This window comes from Bubalus bubalis, chromosome 18 (assembly GCF_019923935.1).
Source record: "Bubalus bubalis isolate 160015118507 breed Murrah chromosome 18, NDDB_SH_1, whole genome shotgun sequence".
NCBI lineage: Eukaryota > Metazoa > Chordata > Mammalia > Artiodactyla > Bovidae > Bubalus > Bubalus bubalis.
The window spans coordinates 52,341,016-52,357,461 of record NC_059174.1 but is presented as its reverse complement, the minus strand read 5'-3'; positions in this window follow the sequence as shown (position 1 = coordinate 52,357,461).

Below are 16,446 nucleotides of genomic sequence, written 5' to 3'. Positions count from 1 at the left end.
AGACACGATTGCTGTGGTAAAATAAATATACGTAACATAAATTTTACCATTTTAATCCTTTTAAAGTATAGACATAATTCAGTGACATTAGGTGCACTCACAAGATTGTGCAACTGTTACCACATCCTAGAGTTATCCCCTTAGGAGGATAGCCTTGACTCAAACAATGAATTTCTTTGCTGAAAAGATCCTTTTTTCAACTCCCTTTCTGCCTTTAACAACTTCCCTTTTCTACAGCTCAGTGGAGATCCTTTCTACGGCTAGATGGGATGTAGCCTGATGCATGAATCCTTGAATAAAGCCAATTTGATCTTTAAGTTTACTGAGTTGGGACTTTGTGCTATTTAACAGATTTGGTGGCAAGAGCAGGACAAAGAGGATTTCTGATGGCTTTGGAGGCAGCAGGAGACAGAGGTGTGATGCCCCGTGAACCCTTTGGGCTCACTGTCTTTCTGGCCATTTCCGAGGATCCTGGGTGAGTTCTTGGTTCTGAGTTCTGTTCTGTTTGTGTCAAGTTCCTTACCTAGTGGCCTTTCCAGTCTACCGGGGTCCAGCCCCGGTAGGATCCACGGATTCCCTCGGGAGGACAGCGTTGGCAAAAGGATAGATAAAAGGAGAAAGTGATAAGGAAAGAATTTTACAGTTAAGAAAATAGAGGAGAGAAAAGAGGCTAATATTCCTTGGTTTATCCAGAAAGCCAATAAAGCCCCAGCACGGGACTTGCTCTGTTCACGTAGGCTGCAGGCGCCCTCTCGAATCGCGGAAGGTGCCCCACCTTAGGCACCTTCTCGAGTGGGTCTTAGAAGCCCAGGAAGGAAAGTGAACGCAGAGAGCCCCTGCGCTCAATGGAATCAGCCTGAATAGGAAAAGGAAAGAGAAAGAACGACATGGGGAGATCAAGCTTCGGTGAGCAAAGCCCGCACTTTATTTTCCAAAGTAGTTTTTATACCATAAATTGTGCATAGAGGATAATGGGGGAAGGGGTAGAGTCATGCAAGGTCAGCAGTCCTTGATCCTTATCGAAGCCAAGCTTTCTTTCTGCAAACTTATCATGTACAAAAGTTTTAGGTGATTTACATCATCTTCTGGCCAGGAGTCCTGTTAACATTTTATGACCCTTTCTTCAGAAAACTTATTTTTCTCTAAAGGTGATTATTCTAAAGTCAGGCACCACCCTCCGAAAGCATTAGATAAAGTTGCATTCCTATAGGGCAAAACTGTGGTGGGCTATAACAAGAAAAGAATTAACTCGAGGGTCCAAGGTTACAAACATTAAAGCTACTACTTACATTTCTATACACCAACTATATTAATCAATACACTCCCAGGGACACAGTAGGTAAGGGATATGGAAACTTGGCACCAAGCATTAGCTCAACAAAGAAATCCTCTACTAGTTCTATTTTAACAATTTTAACTCTCTGAGAAGCTCTGCATTGCTAGAATATCTTAAGCTTCCCGTGCCTCTCGTGGTTGGGAGGCTGTGAATTCTGAACAAACCTGTCAGGAAAGCTAGAAAGTCATCAGAGGGGTTTGAATTGAAACACTCCTATTATGTCCAGGAGACCTATTAACTAGAGTTTTAAGTTGATTTTCTTACAGAGAGGTGGTCGGGGATAGCCCCCGTTAATGTCAGAAGAGTTGGTGAAAGTCATAAAATAGTAAAACAGATTCTGGTTTTGGGATAGACGCTCAGGCAGGCCCAGAGGGGCACCCCTCGAGTTCTGGCTCACCTTGCCCACCAGAACTCTCCCACATGACCTTGTCATGGGGTGGGGACTCCCGTGCTGGTTCCCGGCACCAGTCGGTTTTCCCATTTGTCTGGAATTACTAGTTCCATGTCGGGAACAGCCGGTGACCACTGCAGTTTCCCATTTGTCTGGAAGAAGCCTGCAACTCTCATTCTTTAGAGTCTGCTGGTTCAATCCTTTCCCCAGTGCCTAGTTCCATGTTGGGAATTGGTCATGGTGTACACAGCACCTTTTCTGGGCCAGGATGCAGTAACATCTCTTGGTTTTCACCGATATATTAAGGTACATGTGTTTTGCTTGTCTTGTTTTGAATCAATGAGGGCTGTTGCTAACTGGGACGTCAGAGGTCAAAAGCTGCAAAAATTGACGGGTCTGGATGGAGCAAGAACAGAGTTATGATGAGAAGGAATATAAATCCTAGCAGCACAAGACACTTACCGAATTTAAGCAATCCTTCCAATGTAGGCCTTATTCCTATGGGATCCATGAGAAAGTGTTTCCTATGAGACTGAATCCATGTTCTTGCAATGACAAGCAATCTTATTGTCTAGTACTACTCTGGCTAATGAAGTTAGGGCTTTTTGCTGGCAGGTTATGGCTTAAACCTGATCTTTTATGTCCTTTACAATCTGTCCTTGTTATAGAAGGGAAAGAATTACAACAAAAAATCTCTAGTTTAACAGAGGTGCCCCCCAAATATAGGTTATTTCTCTCTCTCTCTTTTTCTTTTTTTGCATTTTATGCTTTATTTATGAAACAGTGAGATGCTCTCTTTTATATTAGCATTTAATACTTACAAGAATTGGTCTGTCTACTGTAACTTGCCTTCATAACTAAACCATTTTTATTGTTTAGTCGCTAAGTTGTGTCCGAGTCTTGTGACACCATGGACTGTAGTCCGCCAGGCTCCTCTGTCCATAGGAATTTCCCAGGCAAGAATATTCAATCTATAGGCTATTTCTAATCCTGACTTTGGGAAAGCAAAAACTGCAGAGCCGGTAAAATTTCTGACATATGTGGTTAGACCTCTTTCTAAACTGCCTCAATATTCATTAAAGCCTGAATCCACACAAGACCTCATACCAACAATAGACAATCTAATCACCAAGGGTTAATCATTTCCTGTACAAGCCCCTATAACAGTGATCTGGCTGATTAGAAACCCTAATGAGGACTTCCCTGGTGGTCCAGTGGTTAAGAATCTGCCTGCCAGTGTGGGAGACATAGATATGATCCTGGTCCAGGAAGATCCCACGTGTCATGGTGCTGGGAGCCAGCATGGGAGTCCCCACCCCATGACAAGGTCATGTGGGAGAGATCACAAGGCAAGCCAGAACTCAAGGGGTGCCCCTCTGGGCCTGCCTGAGCATCTACCCCAAAACCAGAATCTGTTTTACTATTTTATGACTTTCACCAACTCTTCTGACATTAACAGGGGGCTATCCCCGACCACTTTTCTCTGTAAGAAAATCAACTTAAAACTCTAGTTAATAGGTCTCCTGGACATAATAGGAGTGTTTCAATTCAAACCCCTCTGATGACTTTCTAGCTTTCCTGACAGGTTTGTTCAGAATTCACAGCCTCCCAACCATGAGAGGCACGGGAAGCTTAAGATATTCTAGCAATGCAGAGCTTCTCAGAGAGTTAAAATTGTTAAAATAGAACTAGTAGAGGATTTCTTTGTTGAGCTAATGCTTGGTGCCAAGTTTCCATATCCCTTACCTACTGTGTCCCTGGGAGTGTATTGATTAATATAGTTGGTGTATAGAAATGTAAGTAGTAGCTTTAATGTTTGTAACCTTGGACCCTTGAGTTAATTCTTTTCTTGTTATAGCCCACCACAGTTTTGCCCTATAGGAATGCAACTTTATCTAATGCTTTCGGAGGGTGGTGCCTGACTTTAGAATAATCACCTTTAGAGAAAAATAAGTTTTCTGAAGAAAGGGTCATAAAATGTTAACAGGACTCCTGGCCAGAAGATGATGTAAATCACCTAAAGCTTTTGCATATGATAAGTTTGCAGAAAGAAAGCTTGGCTTCGATAAGGATCAAGGACTGCTGACCTTGCATGACTCTACCCCTTCCCCAATTATCCTCTATGCACAACTTAAGGTATAAAAACTACTTTGGAAAATAAAGTGCAGGCCTTGCTTACCGAAGCTTGGTCTCCCCATGTTGCTCTTTCTCTTTCCTTTTCCTATTCAGGCTGATTCCATGGAGTGCAAGGGGCTCTCTGCGTTCACGTTCCTTCCTGGGCTTCTAAGACCCACTCGAGAAGGTGCCCAGGGTGGGGCACCTTCTGCGATTGGAGAGGGCGCCCGCGGCCTATGTGAACAGAGCAAGTCCCGTTCTGGGGCTTTATTGGCTTTCTGGATAAACCAAGGAATATCAGCCTCTTTTCTCTACTCTATTTTCTTAAATGCAAAATTCTTTCCTTATCTCTTTATCTATTCTTTTAATCGCCGATGCCGTCCTCCCGAGGGAATCCCTGGATCCAACCAGGGCTGGAGCCCGGTATCATGCAGCAACTAAGCCCGTGGGCCACACCTGCTGAGCCCCCTTTCTCTAGAGCCTGTGAGCTGCAACAAGAGAAGCCACCACACCACAACGAGAGAGTGGCCCCCGCTCAGCCTTGCCAGAGCCTCTGCACAGCAGTGAGGACCCAGCACAGGGGGGGAAAAAAATCTAATGGTTGGGAAGCTGCTTACAAGATAGTTATTCCCTGCTTCCCAGTTGTTTCAAACACAAACATTCTTTTTGTCACTAATTCCACCAGGCTCACAATGGTTCACTGCTGTAGCTCTTTGCCTGGCGTCTTTTCTTGCAGCATCCCTGTGGACCCCAACAGCCAACATCTATTTGCCTTTACTTGGAACAATCAACAATATACTTGGACACTCATGTGGCAAGGGTCCACAGAGACCCCTTCTTATTTCTCCCAAGTGCTCCACCAGGGTCTGAGCACCCTCCACTTCCCCAGGAAGTAGATGTACTCTTGCTGTGCTCAGTGTCCCCCAAGAGGATTCTATTTATTTGCTGCAACAGTTAGTTGAAAAGAGACATGCAGTCTCTAATGCAAAATAACAACTATCTCTAGATGCTGTTTATTACCTAGGTCATAATCGGAGTGCTGAAGGAATCCCATTGTCTCCCAAACAGATTAAGTCAACCCAAGAATTTCCTTGACCCACAACTAGGCAACAGCTTGGTGGATTTCTAATCCTGGCTGGCTACTGCAGATCCTAATTTTCCTCTCTATAAACTTACTAAGGGCTTCCTAGGTGGCGCCAGTGGTAAAGAACCAGCCTGCCAATGTAGGAGATGCAAGAGATGTGGGGTTTGAACCATGGGTCGGCATGATTTCCCTGGAGGAGGAAATGGCAACCCACTCCAGTATTCTTGTCTGGAGAATTCTATGGATAGAGAAGCCTGGTGGGCTACAGTCAATGGTGTTGCGAAGAATCAGGCACAACTGAGCAACTAACACTTTTAGACTTTCCTTGCCTTTTATAGCACACAAGCGGACTCAGTGGCTACTGCCTACTCCAACTATAAGGCTATAACTAAAACTGTGCTCCACAGGGTTAACAGAAATTGGTGACTAACAAATTCTTGAGCTGGTCTTGCAGAACAGCAACTAAGGAAACACCTTGTTTAAAAAAATAAACAAATCTCCACTTGTAACTTGCCTTCACTGACCAAGCTTGCCTTTTTTTTTTTTTAATGCCTTAACCACCCCTATAGATAACACTACTGACCGACGGGTCACTATAGTAATGGGGACTTAAGCTGTTTTTCAGGAACTTGGAGTCAGCTCTTGTCCTGTCTGAGTCAGCTGAGACTGATTGGGACCACCGACCCTAAAACTGGTCCTGCACAAGTGTCCAACAGATGCCCTTTTGACATCAAAAGGGCAAAAACCCCAGTCTCAGAGTACGCTGTGTGTGTAGTCGTGTCCAACTCTTTGCTACTGTACCCCTTCAGGCTCCTCTCTCCATGGGATTCTCCTGGCAAGAATACTGGAGTGCGTTGCCATTTTCTCCTCCAGGGGATTTTCCCAACCCAGGGGTCAGACCCTCCTCTTCTGTGTCTCCTGTATTGCGGGCGGATTCTTTACTGCTGGGCCATTGGGGAAGCCCCTCAGATTGTGCTAAAGCACCTCCATTTTTTAACATGCATCTCATGAAGAATTATGTATTAATAATTAGCATCTCATGTGTTAATAATTCAGAGACATCTGTGCAGAATGCCACTTACTTCACCTTTTCCCCTACCTCCAATCTCCTTTCCCCACGCTTATGACCACCCTAACTTTTTCACCCACAGATATTCCAAGTTCCTCACCAATGAGGAGCAGGATTTGTGGATTTGAGATCTCGTTTGGCTGCTTTGTGAATAAACTTTTTCTGTTGCAAACCTTAGTGTCCTGGCCTTTGGCTTGCTTCACTGTGGGCAAATGAACCTGATTCAGTAACAAATTTGGTGAGCCATCCTGGAGATAAAGGTCCAGACGGACTTTTTGCCGGTTATTTGTTGGCCCCTTGCTGACACTGAGAGTCTGTGGACAAATCTGAGCAGCTGCCTGGTCCCTTTGTTTTAGGGACTGTCCCCTGGATATCCCTCACCACGTGCCACTGAACTTCAGAGTTCAGTTTTTTTTTTTTTTTGAAGTAGAGATGTCTTTTGGTAGCAAGCAACCTTGTTAAAATACACCTGTGCCAGGGACTTCCCTGGTGGTACAGGGGTAAAGAATCCACTTGCCAATGCAGGGTTCGCTGGTTCGATCCTTGGTCCAGGAAGATTCCACATGTCTCAGGGCAACTAAGCTGGTGTGCCACAAGTACCGAAGCCCGTGCACCCTAGAACCTGTGCTCCACAAGAAGAGAAGCCATCGCCATGAGAAGCTTGCACACTGCAACTAGAGGGTAGCCCCTGCTTGCTGCAATGAGGCTTCCCTGGTAGCGCTAGTGGTAAAGAATCGGCCTGCCAATGCAGGAGCCATAGGAGACCTGGGCTTGATCCCTGGGTGGGGAAGATCCCCTGGAAGAGGGTGTGGGAACCCACTCCAGTATTCTTGCTTGGAGAATCCCATGGACAGAGGAGCCTGGCGGGCTACAGTTCATGGGATCACAAAGAGTAGGACATGGCTGAAGGACTTAGCATATTGCATCTAAAGAATGTCTGTGTGCAGCAACAAAGACCCAGTTCAGCCAAAAATAAATTAAAAAAAAAGAAAAACTAAAAGCTTGTTATTATGTTTTAAAAAAATCTGCCTTCCAAAGCAGGGGACTTGGGTTCCATCCGTGGTCAGGGAACTAAGATCCCCCATGCCATGAGGCCACCAAGCCTCTGCACTGCAACTAGAGAAAACCCAAGAGCTGCCAAAAAAAAAAAGACCAGTTCATATTTTAGCTAAATGTGAAACCCTTTCTTCTCTTTACTCTGGCATTGGCCTAGCAAGATAATGCCCTCATCATATCTCCCAGGCCATTGCTAAGTGAAGCAACCTTTCAGACTGCTGAATTTGTCATCAAAAACTCACCTGTCCATGAGGCGAGAGATCCGCACTCATCCTTCCTGTGGCCCACTTCTCTTCTGTTCACAATGTCACTGCAAACCATGACTGACTGCCCTTAGAAATCTCAGCTGCTGTGGCCAGAATATCCAGTGCCTTGTCTTTCCCTTTCTCTTGTTATGCCCGTGCGTGCCCGATTACACAGGAATACCTATGTAACCTGGAGGAGGGCATTGCAAAACACTCCACTATTCTTGCCTGGAGCATCCCAAGGACAGAGTAGCCTGGTGGGCTACAGTCCACAGGGCCACCGAGTCGGATACGACTGACGTGACTTAACACACACACACACACCCCTATGTAAATCTTTGTACACTTGCACCCGCCACCTACTCATGATTATCTGGATCAGATCTGCTGCCACTCGCTAAACATTCTCACCAGCAGCTCCTATCTTTGCAAGGGATTTAAAACGACTCTGTTTCAGGCTAGGAGATTTTCTTCCCGTATGCACTAAAAACCTCTATTTATAGTACTCCCATAAGGGGAATGGTCTGTCCTGAAACAAGTTTTCTCTTTGTCTGTAATGGTTATCATTCTCGTAGGGTGTATGAATGCCTAGATGACTGTGTACAGCTGGATAATGCCTCTTAGATTATCTAACTGTGCCTCTAACTTTGTGGACAAAGGAGTGAAGACATTTCATTGATTGAGTCCCCTTGACCTACATTGTTTAGTTAGAAAGGAACTAACCAGGAGGCATTCATGATTCAAGGTTCACGTCCTTTGGCAGGGCCCTTCTTTTCCAGTTAGGATTAACTGATAAATGGGAATATGACCTCAAACATCTCTTTAACTCTTGAAGATACTGTAGTTTCCATTGCTAAGACCACAGCTGCCCAACAAAGATCCTTAGACCCTGGTCAAAGTTGTTCCTGATAACAGGATAGCCCTTGATTATCTTTTAGCTGAGTGAGGCAGTGTCTATGGCCAACACCACCTGTTGTACCTGGGTTAACACTTTTGGAGAAGCTGAAACTCAGGTACATACAATCATTGAGGAGGCCACCTGGGTTAAGAAGATGACTCTCTGGGCTTCCCAGGTGGCTCGGTGGTAAAGAATCTGCTGCTAATGCACGAGACACAGGTTCGATCCCTGGTCCGGGAAGATCCCACATGCTTCGGAGCAACTGAGTCCATGTGCCAAAACTATCGGCCCTACACTCTAGTGGTGGGGAATCCCAACTATTGAAGCCCATGCACCCTAGAGCCCATGCTTAGCAACAAGAGAAGCCACTGCAAAGAAAAGCCTGTGCATTGCAACTAGAGTGTAGCCCCTACTTGCCACAGGTAGAGAAAAGCCCAAGTAGCAACAAAGATCCAGTACAGCCGATAAATAAATAAATAAAATTATATAATATATTATAATATATAATATAATCATCTTTATATATACACATGCTAAGTCACTTCAGTCGTGTCCGACTCTGTGTGACCCCATAGACGGCAGCCCACCAGGCTCCGCCGTCCCGGGGATTCTCCAGGCAAGAACACTGGAGTGGGTTGCCATTTCCTTCTCCAATGCATGAAAGTGAAAAGTGAAAGTGAAGTCGCTCAGTCATGTCTGACTCTTAGCGACCCCATGGACTGCAGCCCACCAGGCTCCTCCATCCATGGGATTTTCCAGGCAAGAGTACTGGAGTGGGGTGCCATTGCCTTCTCCAATATATACATATAAAGATCATTCTTTTAGTGGAGTTTTTCTTTGACTTATTTGATTTGATTGGTTTGGGTCTTGAGGCTCATATCTCCAAAGTGCACTCAGAACACTAAGAAATATCCTGCTTATAAAAACCACAGTCATCTCCCTGGTACACTGTACCCTCTCATACTCTCTCAAAAGCTTTAATTGTGTGTTCATAGCCGATAATCACCAAACACGTGTTCTCCCTGAGATATTAGAAAAGAAACAAAGAAAATGTCCAGCTTAAAAATTGTGAATCTGAAGTTGTGGCTGCGAGTATCACAGATTAAGGGAAAACATCAGGACTTGGGGATACGGCACAGAGGATCAATAGGAGTTTGGAGAACTGCACAACAGTAGCTTCGAGTGGCGTTATGCCTTAAAGTTTAATCGTATCTCTCAGGCTGAGAATCTAATCAAAATTAGGGGATGGTTAAAAAGAAGACATGCATGCTCAATTGATTAGTCGAGTCCTACTCTTTTTGATGGAACTTTTTAGGCAAGAATACTGGAGTGGGTTGCCAATTCCCCTTCCAGGGAATCTTCCCAATCCAGGGATCGAACACGAGTCTTCTGCACTGAAGGCAGATTCTTTGCCATTGAGCCATTAGGGAAGCCCCCTTAAAAAGAAGATAGCAGGCTCAAAATGGAGTCACTTGTGCTCAACCCAATGCCAGGAAAACAACACAATATCTAACCCAACTGTAGTCTCAATCTCCAGGGATGTGACCTTTGACCAGTCAACCTGGAATTACCTGGTCAGTACCACTGAGCTCATAGCCCAATAGATCCTTCTATTCCCATTAGGAGGGTTACTATGTCTGAAAAAAATGTTTGTTTTTTTTTCTAATAACTTTTTTTCCCCAGCTCTTTCCACCTATAAAAGACTTTTCTTTTGGGATTCCCTGGTGGTCCAGTGGCTAAGACTCTATGCTCCCAATGTAGGGGGCCCAGGTTCGATCCCTGGTCAGACAACTAGAGCCCACACGCCACAACTAAGAGCTTGCGTGGCACAGCTAAAGATCCTGTGTGTTGCAGCCAAGACCCGGCTGAGCCGAACAAATGAATAAACATTAAACAAACAAAAAAAAAATCTTTCCTTTTTACAGCTCCATGGAGCACCTTTCTGCTGGTGGATGGAATGTAGTTTGATTCATGAACTGTTGAGTAAGCCAGATTAATTTTTAATTTACTTACCGGAATTTTATTTAACATCCCAAATAGAAACTCTGTGCCAATTAAACAATCATTCCCTAACCCACGTCTATGGTGATGGAATTCCAGTTGAGCTATTTCAAATCCTAAAAGAGGATGCTGTGAAAGTGCTGCACTCAATATGCCAGCAAATTTGGAAAACTCAGCAGTGGACACAGGACTGGAAAAGGTCAGTTTTCATTCCAATTCCAAAGAAAGGCAATGCCGAAGAATGCTCAAACTACCTCACAGTTGCACCCATCTCACAAGCTAGTAAAGTAATGCTCAAAATTCTCCAAGCCAGGCTTCAACAGTACATGAACTGTGAAATTCCAGATGTTCAAGCTGGCTTTAGAAAAGGCAGAGGAACCAGAGATCAAATTGCCAACATCCGTTGGATCATCGAAAAAGCAAGAGAGTTCCAGAAAAACATCTATTTCTGCTTTATTGACTACGCCAAAGCCTTTGACTCCGTGGATCAGAACAAACTGTGGAAAATTCTTCAAGAGATGGGAATACCAGACCACCTGACCTGCCTCTTGAGAAACCTGTATGCAGGTCAGGAAGCAACAGTTAGAACTGGACATGGAACAACAGACTGGTTCCAAATAGGAAAAGGAGTACGTCAAGGCTGTATATTGTCACCCTGCTTATTTAACTTATATGCAGAGTACATCATGAGAACTTCTGGACTGGATGAAGCACAAGCTGGAATCAAGATTGCTGGGAGAAATATCAATAACCTCAGAGATGCAGATGACACCATCCTTATGGCAGAAAGCAAAGAAGAACTGAAGAGTCTCTTGATGAAAGTGAAAGGAGAGAGTGAAAAAGTTGGCTTAAAACTCAACATTCGGAAAACTAAGATCATGGCATCTGGTCCCATCATTTTATGGCAAATAGATGGGGAAACAATGGAAACAGTGATAGACTTTATTTTTTTTTGGCTCTAAAATCACTGCAAATGGCGATTGCTGCTACTGCTGCTGTTAAGTCCCTTTAGTCATGTCCGACTCTGTGCAACCCCATGGACTGCAGCCTACCAGGCTCCTCCGTCCATGGGATTTTCCAGGCAAGAGTACTGGAGGGGGGTGCCATTGCCTTCTCCAGCAAATGGTAACAGCAGCCATCAAATTAAAAGACGCTTGCTTCTTGGAAGAAAAGTTATGACCAACCTAGACAGCATATTAAAAAGTAGAGACATTAGTTTGCCAACAAAAGTCTGTCTAGTCAAAGCTATGGTTTTTCCAGTAGTCATGTATGGATGTGAGATTTGAACTATAAAGAAAGCTCAGCACTGAAGAATTGTTGCTTCTGAACTGTGGTGTTGGAGAAGACTCTTGAGAGTCCCTTGGACAGCAAGGAGATCCAACCAGTCCATCCTAAAGGAAATCTGTCCTGAATATTCATTGGAAGGACTGACACTGAAGCTAAAACTCCAATACTTTGCCCACCTGATGCTAAGAACTGACTCATTTGAAAAGATCCTGATGCTGGGAAAGACTGAAGGCGAGAGGATGAGATGGTTGGATGGCATCACCGACTCAATGGAGATGAGTTTGAGTAAACTCTGGGAGTTGGTGATGGATAGGGAGGCCTGGAGTGCTGCAGTCCATGGGGTTGCAAAGAGTCGGACACGACTGAGCAACTGAACTGAACTGAATGTCTATGTAATCTTTATTCTACTTTCTGTCTTGATTAATTTGCATATTCCAGATGCATTATATAAGAGAAATTATACCTGTTTGTCCTTTGGTGTCTGTTTTATTTCAGTGAGTGTAATGTTTTCATGCTTGTGCATGCTGCAGGACGTATCAAAATTCCGATCCTTTTCCAGGCTGAATACTATTTCATTGTATGTACATACCACATTCTGTTTATTCATTCCTCTGTTGACGGACGTCTGGGTTGCTTCCACCTCCTTGGCTGTTGTGACTAATGCTACCATGGACATTCATGTGCAAGGATCTGTTTGAGTCCCCGCTTTCGATTCTTTTGGGTATATTCCTAGAAGTGGAGTTGCCAGATCATATAGTAATTATATATTTAACCATTTATTTATTTTTGGCCACACCACCTGGCATGTGGAATCTTAGTTCCCTGACTGGGGATCGAACCCTTACCTCCTGCATTGGAAGTGTGGAGAGACTGCATTGCCTAGAACCTTCTGCCACTCTGGAGGCTGCAACTGAGAGATCCTGGGACCTGACAAAGGCAGCAAAACGTTAGGCTTCTTTTCTGTTTCCTGGACCTCTGCATGTGGTCTGATCAAGCCCAGCAGTACAAGTCTCTACTGTGTTTCTCCCCTCTAACTTTACATTAGCTGGAGAAAACATTCGTGTGAACTAACTCTTGGAGTCTAGTGACTCTTGTGATTATTGTCTCTTTCTGGGTTTTGGGCTTCCCAGGTGGTACAGTGATAAAGAATCCGCCTGCCAATGCAGGGGACATGGGTTCCATCCCTGGGTCGGGAAGATCCCCTGGAGGAGGGCATGACAACCTAGTCCAGTATTAGAATCCCGTGGACAGAGGAGCCTGGTGGGCTACAGTCCATGGGGTTGCAAAGAGTCAGATACAACTGAGTGACTAAACAACACCTTTGAAAAGTCTACCCATCAATGGTGAGATAAGGGATTGTTTGATTTGGAAAAACATTTATGTTTTTAAAAGATTTTAAAGACTTCTCATCCTAAATAAATGTCCTGTTGGAACCAAGATCAAACTGATAGAAGGAAGCAAAAGAGCATCCTGGCTAGCCCTAGGGGTCCCTTCAACAAGACTGAAAAAAACAGAAGTCAGACTTAGAACAAAAACCTACAGCCCCCATAAATTCCACTCTCCCACATGCCTCTTTATACCCAACTCCCTGTCCCTGACCCTCCAGAAGGTCTTCTGCATCTCTGGGTCTCTGCTTCAAATCCATCTCCCCAAAATCTAGCCTCACCTCCCCAGCAAATACCTTTAATTTCTAAAATTACCCCAGCTTCCCCAGAAAATCCCTCAAACACACAGCTGCCAGGATTAACTTCCCCTTCCCTGAAAGAATCCAGAGAGCACTTGGGCCCGATATCTGGACTGGGGGATATAGGTTATTTACATAAATGCTGATATGGAGGAGGAAAACTTGGTAGAGGCTTCGGTACTGGTCTTGCCATCTCTGGTAATCAGGAGTACTTCCCAGGGCTCTGTAATCAAAATCCATCAGCTTCAGGCTTTCCCAGGCAAAGGGCTGGTCAGACGTTTCCTGGACTCAGACTTCCCCGGTGGTCCAGTGGTTAAGAATCCCCCTGCAAGTACAGGAGACACTGGTTCAATCCCTGGTCTGGGCAGATCCCACGTGCCACAGAGCAACTAAGACTGCGTGCCACAACTCCTGAGCCCGGGCCTAGAACCTGTGCTCCAGAACTAGAAAAGCCACTGTAGCGGGAAGCCCACGCACCACAGTGAAGAGTAGCTTCCGCTCCCTGTAACTAGAGAAAAGCCTTCAGGCAGCAAAGTGCCTCAGTGCAGCCATAAATAAGTAAACAGATAAAATGTAAGATTATGCTTGGGGTAAACCAGAGCTAATAAATAAATAAACGTATCCGGGATGGGGATGTCCCTGGTGGTCCGGTGGCCAAGACTCCATGCTCCCAACGCAGGGGTGAGGGTTCGATCCCTGGTCAGGGAACTAGATCTCACATGCTGAAACTAAGACCTGTCTCGGCCAAAAAAAAGAAAGAAGTATCCTGGATTCCACTGGAAAGCATCCATGTTCCCTGGATACCAGCAGATCTTTTAAACTTCCACTGCCAGAAGATCCTGCCAAATGCAGAGAGGAGCTAGAAACGTTAGTGGCCATATATATAACCCTGCTCATAGAGGCAGCTTGTAAGATGTGTTCTTTCCATTGGTGATGATACTATGGTGGTGGTTCAGTCGCTCAGTCATGTCTGACTCTTGCAATTTGGTGGACGATAGCCCGTCAGGCTCCTCTGTCCGTGGCAGTTTTCAGGCAAGAATACTGGAGTGGTTTGCCATTTCCTTCTCCAGGGGATCTTTCCAACTCAGGAAATGAACCTGTGTCTCCTGCACTGCAGGCAGATTCTTTACCCACTGAGCTTCCAGGGAAGGCCCTCTGATGATACTAAAGCCATATGCTAAGAGCTCCTGCAGGAAACTCCCCACACCGGGGAAACGGGTGGCCAGAACCCTTCCCAGGTGCTTCAGCAAATGGCCAGGAAATGACCCAAGTGGAGCCTGATGTTCCAGGTCTCATAGGAGTGATGCTAAAGGGCTTTCCTCCAAAGGTCAACTGGTCCCAGGTTGAACTGTGTGCTCAGAAAGAAGAGCGTCCCCAAATCTCCATGAAAGGTGTTACACAGACTTTTCAAAGACACACTGCATCAAACTCAGATGCCCCAGAACACGTCTGCTTCAGTTGGAAATCTCCCTAACGTGTGTGTGTTAGCACACATGTGTGTGTACTCAGTCTTGTCCGACTCTTTGCGACCCTCTGGACGGTAGCCCGCCAGGCTCATCTGTCCATGGAATTCTCCAGGCAAGAATACTGGAGTGGGTTGCCATGCCCTCCTCCTGGGGACCTTCCCTACCTAGGGATGGGCAGGTTCTTTACTGTCTGAGCAAATCCAAAATAGCGTAATTGGCCAGGATGGACAGGCTCTCAATGGTATTACAGAAATTGCTTCTCGGTTCTTTTACAATAGCCTTCAGGAAAGCAGGAGGAAAAGGCAGTTAAAATCAATGGTCCCTGCCTTTGTCCCAAGACAATTGTACATTCTGTAAAAGGCTGGGACATTGGAAAAACAGTGGTCCTGTACGTCAAATAAAGGAAAGCTTACAAAGCAATCATCCTAGAACCCTGAGCCCACAGAGGGTCAAGTTCTCCTCCTTCGGGGGCAATTCCCCTTCAAGGACAAGGTCAGTCCTATCCTGAGTCACACCCTGGCACCCACCATTGAACTTAAGATAGAGGATCAGGAATTGGATTTCTTAAATTCCATTTCTTTTTTTTTTTTGATATGAAGAAGTAGATTTATTCAGAGAGAAACACACTCCACAGGCAGAGTGGGGACCACCGCAGAGGGCAAGAGCCAACGCCTTAAATTCCATTTCTTAATTAAGAAAAAATTTTTTTTAATTTTGGCATTTGGGCTTCTCTTATTGCAGAGCTTGGGCTCTAGAGGGCACAGACTCAGTAGCTGCAGCGCCAGCTCCCTAGTTGTGGCGCATGGGCTTAGTTGCGTCGAGGCATGTGGATCAAATCCGGGTCCCCTGCATTGAAAGGTGGATTCTTAACTACTGGACCATTGGGGAAGTCTCCCTGGATTTATTTTTTAATTTACTTATTTGTTTATTATTATTATTTGGTTGCACTGCGTCTTCACTGCGGCTCTCAGGCTTTTCCCTAGTTGCAGAGAGTGGGGGCTGCTTTCTTGCTGCAGAGCGCGGATTCCAGGCCCACGGGCTTCAGTGGTCACACCACGTGGCTCAGCAGTTGTGGCACATGTGCTTAGTCGTTCCGCTGCATGGAGAATCTTCCTGGACCAGGGGCTGAACCCGTGTCTCTTGCACTGGGCAGGCGGATTCTTATCCACTGGACCACTGGGGAAGTCTTCCATGGATTTCTTAATCGACACAGGTATGACTGCCTACCCTTGGCTCCGAGGATTTATGTCTACCCACCACGTCTGCCTCCATTCAAGCTGTCGAGAGTCTCTGGATTCCCGGATTCTTCTATTCCCGGATTCCCTTCTGAATCAAACCTGGTGATATGTACAAAGGGGGAATAGCCATAAACACTTGTCACTGCTCCACCTCAGAGTCCCTAACCCTGACATTGACTCCTGCTGATGCAGCCTGGTTACAGTGATGGACCTTTGCTCAGCTTTCTTTCCCCCGTTGATTCCTGACTCACCATTTCTTTCTGCAATTATGTTTAGAGGGAGACAATCAACGTGGACTCACGTATCTCAGGGATTGTGCGAGATTATTTTCCCAAGTCTTTAAAGCTGACTTCACTTTGCAGCCTTTACCTCAGACTCCACCGTCGCTCAATACATGTGTGCTTTCTTACTCTGTAACCAGATAAGCAGGGTGATGAAACAGACCCTCTCATTCTTTTAGGCCCCTTCCTCCAGGGGCTCTTCCTGACCCAGGGATCAAGCCCACGTCTCTTGTATCTCCTGCATTGGCAGTCGGATTCTTTACCACTGCACCACCTGGGAAGTCCAGGGCACAAA